The sequence below is a fragment of the Molothrus ater genome, chromosome 1, assembly GCF_012460135.2.
Source record: "Molothrus ater isolate BHLD 08-10-18 breed brown headed cowbird chromosome 1, BPBGC_Mater_1.1, whole genome shotgun sequence".
NCBI lineage: Eukaryota > Metazoa > Chordata > Aves > Passeriformes > Icteridae > Molothrus > Molothrus ater.
In genome coordinates this window covers 89,299,348-89,318,210 of record NC_050478.2, presented here as the reverse complement: position 1 = coordinate 89,318,210, position 18,863 = coordinate 89,299,348, and positions in this window count along the sequence as shown.

Below are 18,863 nucleotides of genomic sequence, written 5' to 3'. Positions count from 1 at the left end.
GGAAAATAAGGTCAGAGGCACTCTTACTTCAAATATTATGTCCTGTGGAGCAGAAGCCCTTAAGTGCAGAAGCCCTTATTGTATTCCCAAAGCCATTTTGGCAAAATCAATTATTTTAGAAAGACATTTAACATTGATTTGAAGACTTTATAAGGTGTAGAAATCATCACATCCACTGGTAAACTGTGCTAGTGCCTCCATGCCCTCACTGTTACAAATTACTACTAATTTCTTAATAAAATTTGGTTGCCTTTGACTTCCTGCCAATAATCTTTTCTCTCTTAAATTACAGAGGCAAGATTTTCTCACCATAAAGGCATTTGGGCATTATAATCACAGCACTTTTAAATCTTCTTTTTCTAAAAAGGGAGAGACTGAATTCCTTAAAACTCTCACTATAACTTGTATTTCTCAGCACAAGAGTTGCTTTTGTGGCTCCTTTTATCAATACTTTTAACCCTTTGCAATTCTGGAGCTGCAAGGGGTTGTTACTCATATGGATGTGGTTTGCACCTGTGACCATCTGGAGATGAACTGATGTCATTTCCCTGATTCACAGGACTTCAGCACCTTTCATGCTACTGCCAGTAGGGTACCAGGCATCCCCATGGCTACATGCCATGGAATATGTGCCAGGTACAAACTAATACTGAACCACAGATCTGTGGTTCAGTATTAGTTTGCACTGTAAAAATATTATGCATTAGCAAACGTTGATATTCTTTAAATTGGACATGCTGTTTTCATTTGCTTGGCCTTGTTTTTATTATCGTGCTTTTTTTTCCTTTGAATGAGAAGCAGTGCCAAAAAAGAAGAAAATAAACTGTGTTTCATCTTTGCAGAATGGTCACAAGGGTCTTGTTTAGGGAAAAAACTATAGTAGAAGTAGCAGACCAGTTCTAGGCATCACTGGAAAGGCAAGCAGCAGCCTTGATTTTCAATACCTACACTTCACCAGCTGCCAGCATGCTAAAAGAATTATGAACTTTCAAATTCTCCTGAATTTTATATGTAAATTCTTTTCTGCGACAGGATTTTTGTTTTCTTTTCCCATCTTTTCAGTCTCTGAAAGGGTTATTCAAGAATAATAAATGCAATGCAAAGAAATATGTATAATTTTATACCAAATTATTTGATACTGCATCTCTGAAAAGTCAGAAAATCTATTAAAATAGAGACTGTAATTAAACTCTTTTTCTGACAGTTGCTTCCCATTTGCAAACTTCCCAAGTTTAAAACACATCCATGCCATGAGCCACACCAGCAGAACACTTGTGCCTGAGGTTCCCTTCTCATGGGACACTTCCAATCACTAAAGAAAAGTGAAGTGCATCATAGCCAAAGTTTCCATAGCTTTCAGCACAGTGAAGCAGCTGCCTGAGCTGTGAATCCTTCTCATAGCACGGGCAACCCCGGTTCCACCACTGAATTAGAACCCCTTCATGATGGGGACACGGCACACAATTTGAAATATGGTCTGATTAAAATGCCACTATTCGAGAAGGCTTACAGCTAATTTTGTTTACTTGGCACAGAACCACAGAATGGAAACTGCCTTTCCACAATCTCTTCATGAAAAAGCAGTTCAGTGGTAAACAATATTTCAGAAGTAGAACCTGTGTCTTTCCTGTTTGTTTTAAATTTTAAAAGCCAAGTAATATTGTGTTGAAGTGAGGGCTATTAAGGCAGCCATCCTTCAGCAACTGAAATGCTCTGATAGTCCCAAGAACCTTTAGAAAAAAGGGTGATAGTGCTAAATGCACTAAGGACAGGAGAAATACAAACCATGGGATTAAGTGAGCAAGACTTTTGAATAAACATCTACATGTGATAAATTATACGAACAGGAAATAACAAGTCTTGCTGAAAATACACTTTTTCCAATATACACTGGTTTTTTCTTGTTCATCAAGCCTCCCAAACATACAAAAGTTGTTTATTTTGATATTGTATGGGCTATTTACTACCTGGACTTCTGAATTCAAGCCCACAGTTTAAGCCTATGGAGTCATGGAAAATTTCGACCAAGAGCTCTAACTCTGGATTCCTTGTACTTCTCTTTGCATTTTTATGAAAACAGCTAGACCTCAAAAAACATTCCAGTAGCCATACTTCTCAGATATAAACAAAATCCTATCTAGTATTTTAACAAAAAATTGTCCTTCCCATTATTTTCCTTAGAAATCTCTTTCCTACTGTGACCTCTAATGATTAAAGTGAATGCTTTCCTTCCTTCCTTCCACTTTCCTGCAAAAATTAGAATTCTCTCTGAACAAAAAAACAAATAAATAAAAAAAGCCCCCTAATCATTCTTAAAGAGGTTAGAAAAACAATTGTGAAGGAGCAATTCAAGGGTTTTTATATGACAACTTCATATTACTTATCTTACTAGAAACAATTTAAAATTACATTTATTTTCAAAATTCTTGGGGGAAAAAACCACACTCCACTGATTTCATCATTTAATGCTTTATTTTTCCATTTCAAGTGTGTGACTTACAACATGGGCAGCTATACAGAATATTTCACGGGAGACTACATTTTTACTCTCTTCCTGAATGTCCTCGTTTTGGTTGGGATAATGTTAGTAAAACTGAGTGTCTGTTCCAACTCATCCAGTACTTCCCTCCTTCAGAGTGTCCTGCCTGGCTCACTTTTCCCTATCTACTGACATAACATCAGTATTGAATGGCAACAACCAAAACATTAATGACAAACTTATCTTGCTCAGCCTGTGCAGCCATTTGTCTGTTTTAGAGACAAGTTACTCTTATGAAAATCTAACATGAGCACAACATGCCTGCTGGCATTTTTCCTTTGCACCAGCACATCATAGGAGCATAACAAGGCTCATCCATCATCTGCACTAACCATGGACTGAGGTGAAAGGTCAGGAGTCAGGGATTGGAGAAAGTCAACTGCGAGGGGACAGAAGGCATGCTGATAGGTAAAAGACTGTATCACTGTCATCTACTGGCAGAAGTGATTGACAAAGACAATATTGTTTAGTAATACATGACAATTATCCATTTATTTCACATTTTCCTTTTGCTCTTCACAGCTGGGGAGATGCAATATCTTCTGCTGAAAGTTCATGAGAGACTTTTATGATTTCTGCCATGTCTGTAGTGCACAGCATCTGCTCAGCTTTTAGAGGTGACCCCTCAGTGAGAGGCTCATAATTTTAGGTTCCAGGTTCAGTCATTTTGCCCTACACAGATAAGATTTCTTATCCCTCTAGAGGGTTCAAGAAAGTCATGTGAAAGAAAATGGTCTTGCCACTGTCAGATGTTCCTGATAGCTTTGTTCTGGAGATTTTTCTCTGCAGGGATGTTCTTTTTAAAAACCCATCATTATGCTAGGACTTCCTTAAATACCACAAGCTCTACAAAACAAGCCTCTCTCTCTCTCTCTGAGCAGGGCTTCTCCTTCACTCCCAACTATCCATTCTAGAATCTCAGCAACAGTTTTCCAATTTCTAAGACAATTATTTTCCATTATTCTAAATCTCTTAATCATAAAATGTGACAGCCTAACAAGTAAAAAATCATGCTCCAGTTTTTTAAATTTCATTTTTACACAAAATTAAGAAGCAAAATAACAGTATATTTGGGATTATTTTAAGAAGAGAGAGATGTTTAGCAGTCTACTAACAATTGCATGTCCTTCTCTCTCAAAAAGATTTTATGTCGTAAAAGCAGTAAACAGTAATATAAAGAAAGTTTCCTAAATTACTTGACCTTCCTTTCAATGCTTCACAGTCCAATGAGCAAAGGATAGGACCACTGATCTCAGAGGGGTATTTTAGGAAAACATCCCTACAAAACATATGCAGAAATAGGGTAGCCTGGATCTAAAAGAAATAGTCTCCATGTCTTAAGCTTCTGATAAAGATAAAAATAGAACCAGAATCTGTGACTGTCTTTTGAAAAGCCCAGGTTGAAATGTAAATGTCTTCAAAATTTAAATGTCCTTCAAGAAATAATCAGGGTTTAATCCCTGAAGGGATCTCTTAACCAGTCAGCCTGACTCATTTTAACATTCATTATGTATCTTTCAACTATTTTATGCTAGACTGAAAAACTTTATCTTGGCTAAAGAGCTGTTTGCCCAACAATTGCAGAGACTTTTGCCCTAGGACTTGCCAAGATGTGTGAGGTGAAGAAGCCCCTGTCCATCCCATAGGACATATCTGTGCTCACTGTGTGGTAGCAGCTCCAAGGGAGCCTCACTCATTGTGCTTTCTAGCCAGAATGAAGAGCTCTTCCACAGCTGGCATCTTTTTTCACCTCAGAAATACTTACATGCAGCAATCAAGTTACTGCAACCCTTTGTTTTTCCTTCTCTCAGCCTAACAGCTGGAGGTTTCTAAGTCTGCCTTTCAAAACCCTTTACATCATTTCTGCAGCTCATTTACGCACTGGGCCCACATTTAAAATATGATCACAGCCAGACTGTGGGGAACAGAACCATATTTAGCTTCTCAATATCTGTCTCACTGACTTGGTTTAAAGAGGTAAAAATCACCTACTTATTGATCCTCTGTGCTCATGCCTAAGGATCACATTAGCCATTTTGTCAGCACAGCACTGAACTCAGTAGTTGAAAATAATGCTGCAAAAATGCTGTTAATGTTCCAGTATGACACAGTTTATAGCCAGAAATTATGTCACCTATTATATGAATGTCAAAAATATCACATTCCTTTTTCAGTATTCCAGCCCAGAATTAATTGGAGGTCCAGAACCAAGGAGGTGAAAGTATACACAGTACAGAGTGCTAGTCTTTCTTTCAGTCACAGCCTTTCAATGTTTTACATGCATGTCTTCATTTCCACAAAAGAGAAATATTTAATCTTTCATAATTTTCCATCCCATTTTATTCTGTTTCAAGTAGGATTTATTCTAGCAGAACTCCCATACAGTCTTGGAAATGGTCAAATCACCAAAAAGTTATTAATCTTAGGTGTATGCAGCAGGAAAACTCAGTATAAAAGATAAAGAGTAACTTAAGGATTTTAGTCTTTAGTGGAACATTCTTTTTATGTGCCCAGATCCTGAAATCTTACATCAGCCAGCGTATTAAACTCCCAGAAGGCAGCAAAGGTTCATGTGAAAAAGCATTTGGCTGCTAAAGGAGACACTCCATAAAACTATTAATCCTCAAGAAGGACAACAGAGCTTACACTAAGAGTGAAATATGTGCAATTGAGGGTGCTACCAATTTCATTATTGATTACTGAATGACCCAATAGCAATCTACTGCAAGGAAGCAATAGTTCCACTCATCTCCAGCACCTATTTCTTAACACTGAAGTTCTGAGGTCTCAGATTTTCACATCATAGTCATGCTGCTTTTTCTTAAGGATTTCTGTTCTGGTATTTTTTGCAGGCACATTAAGTCAAGACTATTTAAATGGTAATGCCTGACTATGAAACCCTAGAGAAAAAAGGGGGGAAAAAAGTGCCAACAAAAAAAAACCTGCACCAAAACAAACCTACCGCTCATTTAGAAATATTTTTTATTAGCAACTGTATAATGCATTTAGGTATTTTTAAAATCAGTATGAGCCTTACCTCTGAATTCAAACTTCCCCATGCTGGGAACAGCCCAGAACCGTTTCTTCTTCTGAGAAAGGCTCTTTATTACTCATCAGGCATAGCAAAATCTAATGTCAGCATAAGGTTGGGAGGTTTTTCTCTTGTTGCTGAACTTGAGGTAGCTGCAGGAGCCGATGAGGCATGCTCAGAGCACACTTTGCCATTCTGTCTCCTCAGGGAGCTTAAAGCTGCCCAGAGAGTAAGATTTTACACTGCTGAGACCAAATGTGTAAAATAAGGGCAGAAATATTAACTTAGGAAATAGCTCAAATCTTCTTCCTCCTTTTATCTAAAAAAGTTGTCATTTTCTTTTGATCACAACAGAAATTCCAGGCTCATTCACACCATTTAATGCTAATCCCTGCAAGACGGTGGATTTCTTAGCTGTCCTTCAGACTACATAAGTAAAATTTTCTGTTCAAATACTATTAAGTTTAGAGTCTTGAGTTTCTCTAACTCTACTCTCAATTACCTGTTCACCTCTGGTTGTACAGTAAGGTCATCCAGATGACTCAAATTGCTTCAAGCACACTGTTTTTAGCACCTCAGAAAAATCCCACTAGGCACTTATATGTCTACCAAAAATATGTTTTGGTGGTTGAAATCTGTCCTTTAATGAAGTCTCCAGGTAATATCTGGGCTTCATTATGTGCTTAATGAATAGGTACCTTTGAGAAAACAGTAATTTGACATAATCTGTGAATGGAGTTATTGGAATCCATGTATAAAAAGTGGATTTATCATGCAATTTTATTGATGTAAGTAAAATAAAGATACTTTTCCCAATTCACTTTCAGATTTGCAATATTTGGTTTTTTTAACAGAAAAATCATACTTTTAAGGTGTTAACCGAATTTTACATTTCTCTTTTTCTGGCTTTCACAATGACTCTCTATTTAGAAATGTGGCTTCTCTACAAGGACAGTACAAATATCTGACCTCCACAGATTCACTTACAGTGGAAATTTCTGGGTTTTCAAGCCCAAATCACTGTCAATTCTTATGTAGTGATGGTCTGCTTCAAACAGTGACTAAAGAACAAAAAGCTGACCCTTGTTCCCAAAGGGATAAAATCTATGACTCAGCAGCAGAAAACTGATAGATTAGATATACAGAGAAACACAGAAATACAATGAAACATTGGTTTGTGTGATTTATCAGTTAAACACAATGTGGAAAGGTAGATGGTAACCAAGTAAAAGAAAATCCTGCTTTTATCAAAGACTTCCAGTGTCCAAACTGTAAGCAAGCCATGTACCCTTCACCTGTTCAAATGAGACAGTTAAGTCATTGGTTTGTCATAAATCTGTTTTCACTTGACCGTAATTTGTCTTTGCAAGGTTACTTCTGATTCCTAGTCCAAAACCTTAAAAGTTCATAGATTTGCAGGGGCAAAGATCCTGTGTCAAACTACTAACACATTACCTTATGTCAGATTACTTAATATTTTGGAACAGCAACTGCCAAGTATTTGAAGGCTAAATTCCATTAGTGATCTGACTCAGAAGAACCTTCTGTATCCATGATGTGTGCCTGTGGCCACCCAACATATTTCCAAGTTCTTTTCCAAGGTGTGTTTTCTCTCAATATTTTTTGAAATTTCTAAGTCTCCATTTGATGTGGAAAATAATGTCTAGGTAACCCCTCTGTGCATCCTGTGACATTTCAGTACTGTCCTTGGTTAGCAGTTACCTGGTTTTGTTTTGCAATGAAGAATAAAGTCAGCAAAGTCTAACAGGATACACTATTAGATCAAATTACATAGCACCAACTATACAAATGAACTCTTTGTCTCAACATTTGGTTGCCCCTTTGACAATGGGGTTAGTAAGATCACTCCATCAGTAAATCTGTCTCTGTGCAACTGCCAACCACACACTTCACCAGGTTTTAGCATTCTTTTTGATAAGCCTTAATTTAGATTTCTTTATGCTACACTGTGTCTGATGTGTCACTCAATGCAACATTTTTTCCTAAAAAAAAAAAAAAAAAGCAAAGACAAAAAAAAGCCCCAACCTTTCTTGGCAACAAAGAAATACAATCAAAGAATATTTCAAGTTGGAAGAGACTCATAAGGACCATAAATGTAGATATTCCTATGGATTTTGAGTCTACATCTACAGTCTCCTTTGGCAGGGAACATCATGGATTTCTGCATCTGTAACAGAACGCATTACATAGCTTTAAATATTCTGTATTTGATCCTATAATATTCTAAACATTTTTAAATACTCTTATCTGGTAATAAAATCATACATAATAAAACAGCATCAAACTCTACTTTGGTCTACTCTATCTCTCTATTATAAAGTATTAAATATTAAACAATTTAGATAAAAGAAAGATGAAAAAGAGGTACTCTTCCTATCATAACTTAGCATTAATATTTCATTAAAGTCCAGATGTGACATATTATTAAATAGTGACATTTTTCTTCAGGAGTATTTCTTCTTATCACTGCATTTTTAAATAATTATACTAAAATTTTTTTTTAATATGAACTGTTTAAATTTTGAAATAGAAAAGTTAAAGAATTCTGTATTTTTATGAACTGCACAAGACTGAACCATGGCCAAAACCACTGTACTTGACAGATTCCAAATATTTTATTTTTTCAATTATTTATTGGAAATTTAGGGTAGCACTGAATGGTATTCTATTCTACTTTGCAAGAAGACTATATTTTGCCACAAAGGTGTAAAACTTCCAAGTGCAAATCTGCTCAAAACACAAGGAATGAGTTGTCATTTTATCTAGGGATCTGTATGAGAGAAAGGTCGGAAGGCAATCTTTCATTCAAATGTTGGGGTGATTTTTTTTTCAAAATATATGACAATAAACAAATAAATTCAGTTATCAAGGTTTTATTTCCTTCCAATTGCTGAACACGCCCTTCCCACTTCTCCTAGCTAAAGTTATTGCCACCAGGTTTTCCATAGGCTTTTGGTGAGTTTGCAAAGCATTTGTATGGATGGCTTTTTTTTTCCTAAATACATGATCTATACCCTCCCACCTCTATTTATATCACCATGAGCTCTTTCCATTCTATACTTGTTAGTACCAAGGCTGTATTAATGTTCTGTTGAGATGCTTTGTGTCCTGTTACTCACATATGCTTTAGCCAATGCGACTCCAGCACTTAATTGCTGTCTTATCCTCTCAGGCCAGGAACTATTCAAAAAATAAGAATTTAATTAAGTTGTAGCTGAAATTTTATCTCACTTAAAGTGCATTATAGTTTATATGTACTTTCTTCATCCTAAGGCTGGTTCTTAATAACTTTAGCCTGACAGTAAATAATGCAGCAATTGCTTGCATCACTTTCAGTGTATTGTGTAGGAAAGGCAAGTGACCCTTGGAGCCTGTACTATTTTGCTGAGATAAATGCACAGTGAAATAGCTCGTAACACATCACAGACACACCAAAAAGAAAAGAGTTGGTAAGACAGGTACGTGTATCACATAGCACAACACTGACAAGGTTGAGATTAGTGATGATGTGTTTATCATCCCTGGACAGTGTACATCCTTGCAGTTAGACCTCTGATGATCAGGAGCTTCTGGGTACACAGACATCATACAATAAAAAATATTTCAAACTTCATAGCAGAGAATCATTGCATCATCAATGCTGGAAGAGACCTGCAAGATCATCCAATGTGACTGTCACCCAGCACCACCACTGTAACCCCTAAACGACATCACCCAGCACCACACCCAAATGCCTCTTAAACACATCTAATGATGGTGACTCCACCATTTCCCTGGGAAACTTATTCCAATGCCTGACCACTCTTACAGTGATTTTTTTTCTAATATCTAATCTCCCCTGTCTCTGCTTGACAAGAGGTCATTTCCTCTTGTCTTCTCACTGCAGTCACAGCAGAAAAGACCAGCCCTGCCTCTCTACAGCCCTCTTTCAGGGAGCTGCAGAGAGCAGTAAGGTCCCCCCTGAGCAATTCCTTCTCCAGACTAAACAACCCCAGCTCCCTCATCTGTTCCTCATAAGGCTCATAAGAGCCTCCATGAGCATTGTTGCCATTATCTGGACATGCTCTGGTCCCCTAAGTGTCCTTTTTAAAGTGCAGGGCTCAAAACTGAGTAGTTCTTGAGCTATGGCCTGACCGATGCTACATACGGGGAGACTTTTTTTTTCCTTCAGGATAAAAAATACATTTGTTTTTGCTGCCACTGTCCACTGCCTTGGTCATAAATGCTTGACTCACACTGTCAGGCCCTGTTCACACACATCTGCACACATAGCCTTGGCACATAAAAGCTCATGGACTGTAAGTACAGTAGGTCGCTAAAGAAAAAAAAACAACACAAAACAAACAAACAAACAACAACAAAAAAAAGACAGGAAAAGAGCCATTGGAAACATTATCAGTAACACATTTGTGTTATCCCATCCTAAAAAAGTTCTTCTAAGAAAGTGGAAAGCACTTGTTAGTAGATAAACAAACTGAATAGGTTAGGTAGTGAGATTTTTCATCTTATTCCCTTTGTTTATTCAAGTGAGAAAAAAAAGATCAATATTCATGAAGGTAAAAGCACAAATATCATTGGGGCAGGATTACCACAAGCACTGCAATTTCATACCAATTACTTTCTACACAGACAAAGTGTAAAATTAGTTTTAGCTACTTTTGCTCTCTATGGCCACATCAAACAAAGCCACAGAAGTTGTTTGCTTTCTTATATGCTCATTAATAACAGACATTGATCAGCCTAATTGCAAGTGCACATTTATACATCACTGCTGAAGTTATTTATCTCTGAAAAAGGTATTCACCTTTTCCATTAAGTTATTAAGTCACAATTGTTTTCAAGAACATTTCATAAGGGCTTCCATAAAATTACAGTATTTAGAAAGAATGCTGCTTGACATCTCCCATGTAATTGTTTTCTGTAGAAGACAGTAATTAAAGATCAACTCCACGAAACAAAAAATGCATTATAATCCACAAAACTTATTCATCATAATGTGGACCTGTGATGGAGTTTATATTGCCCAGGAAACATTTTTGTATATAAACACAGGAGAATCTATCACTTTCATAACTCATCATCATGTCACTGTATTATAGCGCTCAGCTTTTGTACAAGATGGAGTTAATCAGCATCCTTAATTGACTGTCATAGGGGAGTGTTTCTTTTCTTCACTTTATTTTCATGTACATCACAGACAGCAGGGGAAATGCTGCCCTTGTCATTTAATCAGACACAAGTTCACAGGTAAGCTTAACTAAGTCTGCCAAATTGATTCACTCCCTGGTTTACTGGAATGAACTAATCCCATAGACAATTTCAACACACACAACATAATTTTTCCCTAAATTCCAATGTGAAATAAACTGGCCTGATCCCTTGAGAGATAAACAGAGATATGTAAGAGACACAGACAATATGATTATGAACCATGTTACATTACAATCCACTAAGATGGTCCTTCAGCATTATACTTGCAACTTCATAAACCCCAAAATACCTCATAAAACCAGAATATCCCCTGGTTGGCATAGTGTAAAATCCCCATCTCTTAAGCTGCCAACAGCCTTCTGATGAGTTGACGTAAAAAAATTGATCACAAAAATAACAAAAAACAAACAAACAAACAAACAAAAATAACCATGTCAAATGGCAAACCCAAAGCAGTCTTTGGGGTGGTAGAGACTGCAGACTTGATAAACATCTGCAGGGAACTGAGCTGAAATTTTGATAGCAGAAAGGCACCATGGTAAAGAAACAGAGGAAGGCTCTGTCAGCTTGGAGCTTCCCAAAGAAGCATCAAGAAATGCAACTTCAAAGTGAAAAATATAAAATCTCTGTAAAAGTGGTTATGAAATACCAGTAGCATTCTGAAGCAGCTACACACATGTGCCTGCAATAACTGGAGCTCCACAGTATCACTAGCCAGGAAGCAGCAAAAGAGGCTTTCGTGTTCCCTGACCCTGGCAATTACATATTTTGGGGTTTTACTTCAATATTGCTTTCCGTCCATTTACCACTGTAAACACTACCTCACAGCTCAAAGAATCTCTGAAGATCAAGACAAACACCTTCAAGTCCCCAGAGCAGTTCTCTGCTAGTGCAGACTTGTAAACCTACAGCAAACCACCTGTATGTACCTCACCTCCATGCTCTTGGCAGTTTCTGCCACGGCCAGTCCCAGTCTCTGGTGAAGGAGATCACTACCCTGGCTGACTGGGTGTTCTCTGCTTGTGTAACTACCTGCAAACAATGGTGTCCTTGTCTAAATCGAGTAGGAGACAAAGGAGTGCAGAAGGCACCGACAGAGATGGCTCTCTTCAGCAGCATGGGTTTCAAGCCAGCTACATTCTCCACAATGGACCATCTCTGGGAACCAGAGATGTCTGAAGAGTTGCTGCAGCTGTGCAAAGCTTGGTGTTTTGCACACCACTGATGAGCTTCCTTGGGATGGCACTCTCCTAAAAACTAACGTAACACTGAAAAAGAAAGGCAGCGTATTTGCAGTTTGCAGAGCATATCAGATGATTTTCAGAGGCTTATGTTATAGGTTTGATCTTCTGACTCCTAGGATGACTGTATAGAGCAGCAGATTATACATGCATATCCCTCCTAGTATATTCTTGCCCTTTCCGAATTATTTTGTGATCATAAGGCTATAGAATTAAAAGATAGACTGTACAATTTTAGTTGATCTTTTATATCTTCTGTATGTTTGAGCAATCTTAATGTTATTCTCCAAAGAAAACCTCAAATTACTCACATTTCAGAGGATTTATTTTTATTTTTCTTATTAAAAGGAGAGTTTTAAAAACTTTCAGAATTTAAGTAATTCATGAGTCTTCCTTAATTTAATCATTTTTCTGATTGTTAATAGAACTCCTACAGAATTGGGTTTTGTCATAAAGTTTATTAATAATCTTTAAGATTTCCTTCAATCTTTTACTTTCCTCTTTTGCCCATCTCAATTCTTCTTTTCTTGCCTTATTTTATTCTTTACTTTCTCCATTATTATTTAGTTCATTCCTACATTGCCATTGAAACAAATATAAATAGACCATTTCAGACTTTTGAGAAGATCTTCCTGAAGTCCTTTTCCTTGTTGAGGACATCCAGTTTACTGAACATTGAGACTTACCACATTATTTACATTGAGACTACCTTTGAAGTCACTGACATTAGGGGTGAATGGCTGCTGCCAAATAGAAGCAACAAGCCCTGTTTTGGAGACCTTAGGTAAAGGTCTGGAAGAGATCTGAACTCTGGAGACCTACAGGAAAGCAGCTGTGAAGGCATCAGAACTGGCAATGAAACCAGTGGATTAGTTGTAATATATTGTCCAGACTAAAACCTATTTCTCATTTATGTATGGGTTGAATAAACAATATTATAAGTAAAATATGTAAGAAATCTTATTATTTCTTACAACTCCATGTGATGATTTTTAAGTCCAAACAACCTGTCAAACAAACAAGCCGCTTTTATATCTGAAATTGAAGCACCAATTTTTGAGCTAACTACAAACCTAACACAACTGCTTAGTCAGAAAACGTATATTACTTGTACACAAAAGAAAATGCTTTCTCATCCCATCAGTTACAGGTTGGAAAAATCCCAGCATCCCATAACATTTCCCTATATACTTTTAGGGAAAGTTCTAGCAAAACAAAGAAGAGAAGTGAAATTTTCTGACCATTCAATGCACTATAATCTTCAGCCTCCTTCATGAGCTGTTGTAGTCCATGCCTGGACCTACATTCTGTCTGTTTCAAACCCCAGCTGGAAAGAAGACTGGAAATACTTTTATCAGCTCTGAAGCACTGGAGAAATCCACTACAAATAAAAAATTTTCCACCAGGATTTTTATTTATTTACTTTCCATCATGCTCACAGTTTTTTCATTCCTTGGGAGCAACATGAAGCCACTGGACCATGTCAGTTAATCATGCCACATTATACCTAATACTTTTAAGTATAAAAAATAGAAAAAATGTAATCCTTCTCATCTCTGCCTCTCCCTGAAATGGCCCAGAACCAACAGTTCATCAGTCCTTCTTAAGACATCACAATCTAAAATTTAAAAGGCCAAATCTACTGTTTTTCCTTTCCTGTCAAGTTAATGCTGAGAGTTTCATACAGTATTTTTTTTTTTATCTAATATCTAGCAAGTGCCTTTCCTCAAAGAAGGAAAGATTTGGGATATATATTCCACACAAATTAATTCCTCAGGAAAATGGCTTAGACCAGATGTCTGTGAGCTGTTAGCCACATGTTGCCAGTTGAGCCTTTTGTTGTCATAAGCTACACACAATTCTTCCAAGTATCGTTCCTTCCTTCTAGTATCACCAACTAATCTGATTGAAAGACCAGACAGTAGGTTCCAAATCCCCAGATGGGGACTGCCTGTAGCTGCTAATAATTTTCACACCAGGAAAAAATAAAAAGCTCTTTTCATGTTAAGGGTGTTTTATTTTATTTTTAAAAAGATACCTCAGATCCGCATCTTTCCACATACTCATTCAAACCACTTACAAACATTCTTGCACATTTTCACAGTCTGTTGCCAAAATATCTAAGACCAACAGCATCAAATTACCTCCCCATCTTTTTGATTTTCAGACTCACACTTTTTTTTGGCTGGTGTGATGGCTGAGGAAATTGCAAGGTGCTAAAACAATCAGATAAAACAAAACAGACCATTACCTCCTCTTACTGGCATATCCTGCTCTCTTTGTGGAACTTCATATTTGAATAATGATAGAATTGGCTGTCTTCTAGCCACCTCTATTATAAAACCAATGCACTTACAAGAATGGAATTAGATGGAAAAGAGAAATAGGAAATACCTTGAACAAACATAAACCTTCAACCAGAGGGAGCCTGAGCTAAAACAGCACATCCAGAATGAACTTTCTTATGCAACTTTCTAAAAACTCCTAACATTTGCACTAAGCTATATACATTTTTCAGCTATATACAGTATCTAAATATAATACACTTACATAAACCCTTTCAATTTTCCTGAATTCATTTATCTATTAAAATTGAAATCTCAACATAAAAAATGTAGATTTTTTTTTTCCTCCAACAAGCACTCTTTTTTTTTCCTTGCCATATTGCAGGACTGGAATATTTGAGACTTCTAATCTGTCTCCTCAGAACTGATGTCAAAGTATAGTGCAGCCTAATTTTAAAAAACAGAAATTATAGAAAATCTCCCTTCCCAAACTTCAGCAGCTGAGCACTGAGGACCATCATAAGAAGGCAAAATGTTAGAGGTTATTTTTCCCTTGCTATCTCTGAAAATGCAACAACATGTAAAATGTGTTATCTTTCCCATTAATGCAAAATGAAATGTGGTTTTGCATGCTGTCTTATAGAGATCTGCAAAACAGGAAATGATTTCTTGATGGGTACAATGGCAATCAGAAGCATCAACTGTGTTACTATACAACATGGAAGTTATCTTTTATCTTAGAAAGCTGAATTTGCTTGAGTTGAAGGCATATTCATTGACCTGGAGGCCTGTCAGGAATTATATCATACTCAGTAAGATCAAAGATTATTTTCCACCGTCCATTTAAATTTCCACCTCCCCTACATCTTCATGCTCTTCGTTCAAAACCAAAACTTCACAGAAAAATTTGCATCTCCTTTTCCAAATTCTTTCATTTATGTTTTTCCACACACCTGTATTTCTATGTTCAGACAGAAATTAAAGGAAATAAAAATTCTGTAGCATTTCCACTTAACAAGGAAATTTACAACCCTAACTTTAAAACAGTTCTATTCCTCTACTGTTTGCAGTTCCAAATCCTTTGCTGTTTCCAATCTCCAATCCAATTTGCAAAATTTACAAATGCTTTCAGAATGGTTGTTCTTTAGAGAACATATCATATCCTCTAGGTTCAAGAATGATCCGTCTCCACCTGCAGGAAGTCAGGCAAAGATTGCAGGAGACCCATGTGGTTAAACAAGAGCTCCTGACTAAACTTAAACAAGAGAAGGAGCCATGCAAGGGAAGGATGCAGGCTCAGGTCACACAGGAGAAATATGTACGTACTGAACACCCAAAGACATGATTAGGAAAGCCAAAGCCCACCTGAAGTCAAATCTAGTGAGAGACATGAAAGGCAATAAGAAGGGCTTCCAGAGACCTACCAACAGCAGAAGAAGTCATAGGTGAAAAAGCAGGACTGACACTGAATGGGGCAGGGAACCCAGTGAATATGGACATGGGTAAAGGCCAAAGTGCTTCACCTAGAGTAAGACTTCCTTCAGGAATCCCTGGACTGAGTGTAATGAAGGGGCATGGAGACTGGAGCATATAAAAAAAAAAAAACTAAGTGCTTGAGAAAGCTAGAACTGTTCAGTATATGACAGAGGAAGCTCACAGTAATCTTAGCAATGTGTGTGAAAAGGTAGAAATAAAGATGATGGAGTCAGACTCAGTCATACTCAGTGGCATGGCAAGAGGCAAGCGGCACAAATAGAAGAAATTTCATTTTAACATCAGACATAAAATTCATTATTCAAACACTGGAACAGGCTGCCCAGAGGTGTTATGGAGTTGCCATTCTTGGAAATATTAGAAACTTAACTGGGCACAGTCCTGAGCAACTTGCTTTAGCTGCCCATCCTTTGTGCATGACTGGTGGAATAGTCCTTCTCCTGTGGCCCTTCCAAACTTGGTGATACTGTGATTCCAGAAAGGGCTACAAACCATGTATCACAAGTATCTCAAAAATAAAAACCAGGAACTCGAAATATTTGGTTTGAAAATGTGTTTCACTGACCACATAAGACAGACATCAGCAGTGAAAAAGCAATCTCTGAAACATTTCTTTTCAAATGGACAAAAGAATCTAGCACTTTGTTCTGCCACACAAAATCTCATTATTCAATAAAGATCTGAACAACTTATGGAACTTAAATAGTAATTATTCAATGATGTAAATAGTCACTAACAGTCATCAAAAGGTAATGATTTTGTGTGTTATAAACCTTGATGCCTTTCAATACTTTGTAAATGGTCTGGAATTAAGTAAAAACTGACTCATAATCAGATTTGTAAATCCACCAGAGTCTGCATATTAAGTAAGGTTGACAGGGAAACTGTGCAGAGGGATCTGGAAATTAATTTAGCAAGTTTAAGCCCATTCTTACAGCACGTACCTTAATACAGTCAAATAGATACAGAAGCAAGGAATACCTGCTTGAATTTTACTGAAGGACTCTATCCAGTAAAATAGTGACTTCATCCCTTATGACTCCTAAATAATTGTCAAGCTGCGAACAAAAACTTCCAGCCCAGTTCTGCCACCCAAAAAAAAGGCTACTGTGAGTGTGTGTAAACAGAATAGCAGTATGTGAGAATACCAAGATACATTTTACCTCTTTGTGTCCTTGATGAGAACTACAGTGCATATACTGTAATTCTACTCTCAGAAATAATATATAATTATATATAGACAGAGGAAGCACAGAAGTGATTTAGACTGAACAAAGCCTCATGGTAATTTCAAGAACTGCATTGGCTTAGTTTACCAAAAGAAGATTAAGTTGTGATTTTGAGTGAATGACTATTTTCATTGAAACAAGCAGTTTAAAAGGCTGGTTAGTGGAGAAGAGTAAAAACAGAACCTGTAAGTGATCACTAACACTAAACAAATTCAAATAGAATTAAGTTATCATTTTTTAACAATGAGATAGAATATTGAATCACCTCTTACAGGTTTGAAATTTAGCTTACCTACACTTCTGAAAAAGTAGGATAGATTATGAGTTGTTAAGCTGTATGCATGTAATGATCTAGGAGTTTGCTACCTTGCCATCTGGAACTAAATGATCTAATGGTCCTTTCTAAGAAAAGATCAATTACTTTGTGGAAGTATCAAAACAGTCACATTTAATTAAAATGCAATTTATCCTTGTCAAAACTTAAGTTCATTATAAGGACACCTGTGTGACATGAGTTAAATCTGGGGGAAAAAATGCAGGTAATCAGTATCCCCATGATCCAGTAGCCTCATTTTAAGGCATATCCTCCAATAAAAGCTGAACACTGACCAGCTGTCTATTGTAGTATAAAACATTTCCTATATTTATTCTATGCTCCCTGATTACTCAGACAGAATTTGCTAATGTAAGTTTCACACCTCTACTGATCTGTAGAATATTTATAGACTCCTGATATTTTTCCAATCAGAAGCATGCAATTTTAAGAAAGACATAGCATTAATCTATTAATCAGTATTAAAGGTCTCATTAATAAAAATATTTCAATTTATATGTTTCTTATTCCAATTTAGCTGGTTCAATTACATTTCAGTGAAAGGACCATGTTATTCATTTTACCCTCTACCCTGTCTCCACTACAAGAAAGGATCTGTATAGAGGTGGAAACCATTTTACACTGCACTGAGTTCAGCAGCATGCAGGTGGCCACAGCCCCTTCCCCTCTGGTGTGCAGGGCCTCAGGGCACATATTAAAGTTCAGCTCTTCATTCTGCAAATGACTGGGGAGCAGATGATCACTAAGAGAGAAAGAGCAGGGCTGAGAGAACAATGGATTTCTGCTTGGACAATGAACATTAAACCTGACCAAGCAAAACAAAAAACTCATCTTGACAGCAGCAGACATGTTTGTTTTCTCCTCAACAATATGGGAAAACAAAGCTACTTCCATTTTGGAACAAACCAAAATATTTCATTTTCCCTGGCAAGAAACATTTTATTTTTACCACAGGTGTTGCTAGAGCAGGCAAAGCAATGGATTGGAGAGTTAGAGTTAAGGCACAAAACCTAGATGGGAGATGGTTCTTTTTCTCTTCAGAAGGCCTGTATTTAAAACAGCCTACTCATTGGATGCATAAAGCTACTTAATTGCTCTCCTCCTGAGGAGATCTGAACTCAATAACTGCTCTTTGCAGAATGCCTGAAACACAAAACCCTTAGTAATTCTGCTGGGATGTTCTCCTGCTTTTCCTGTTTAAGCCGCTCTAATCTGAAATATCTATTGAAACAATGAGAGAAAAACATCTGTATCTTCTTGTAACGTTCAGAGCCAAGAAGCCTGGCAAAAGCACATTTTATTTAATGCATGAGATCTAACCAATTGGCTGTAGTTTACAAGAGTTTCTACACTGCCCAACAACCATTTCCAAAAACCTCTTGCAAAGGCAGTTTGAGGAATTTTACTTTTATCTTCCTTCCCCAATAAAACTTTAAATAACTCACTATCTAACCATCTGAGACTTCCTGTGATACTAT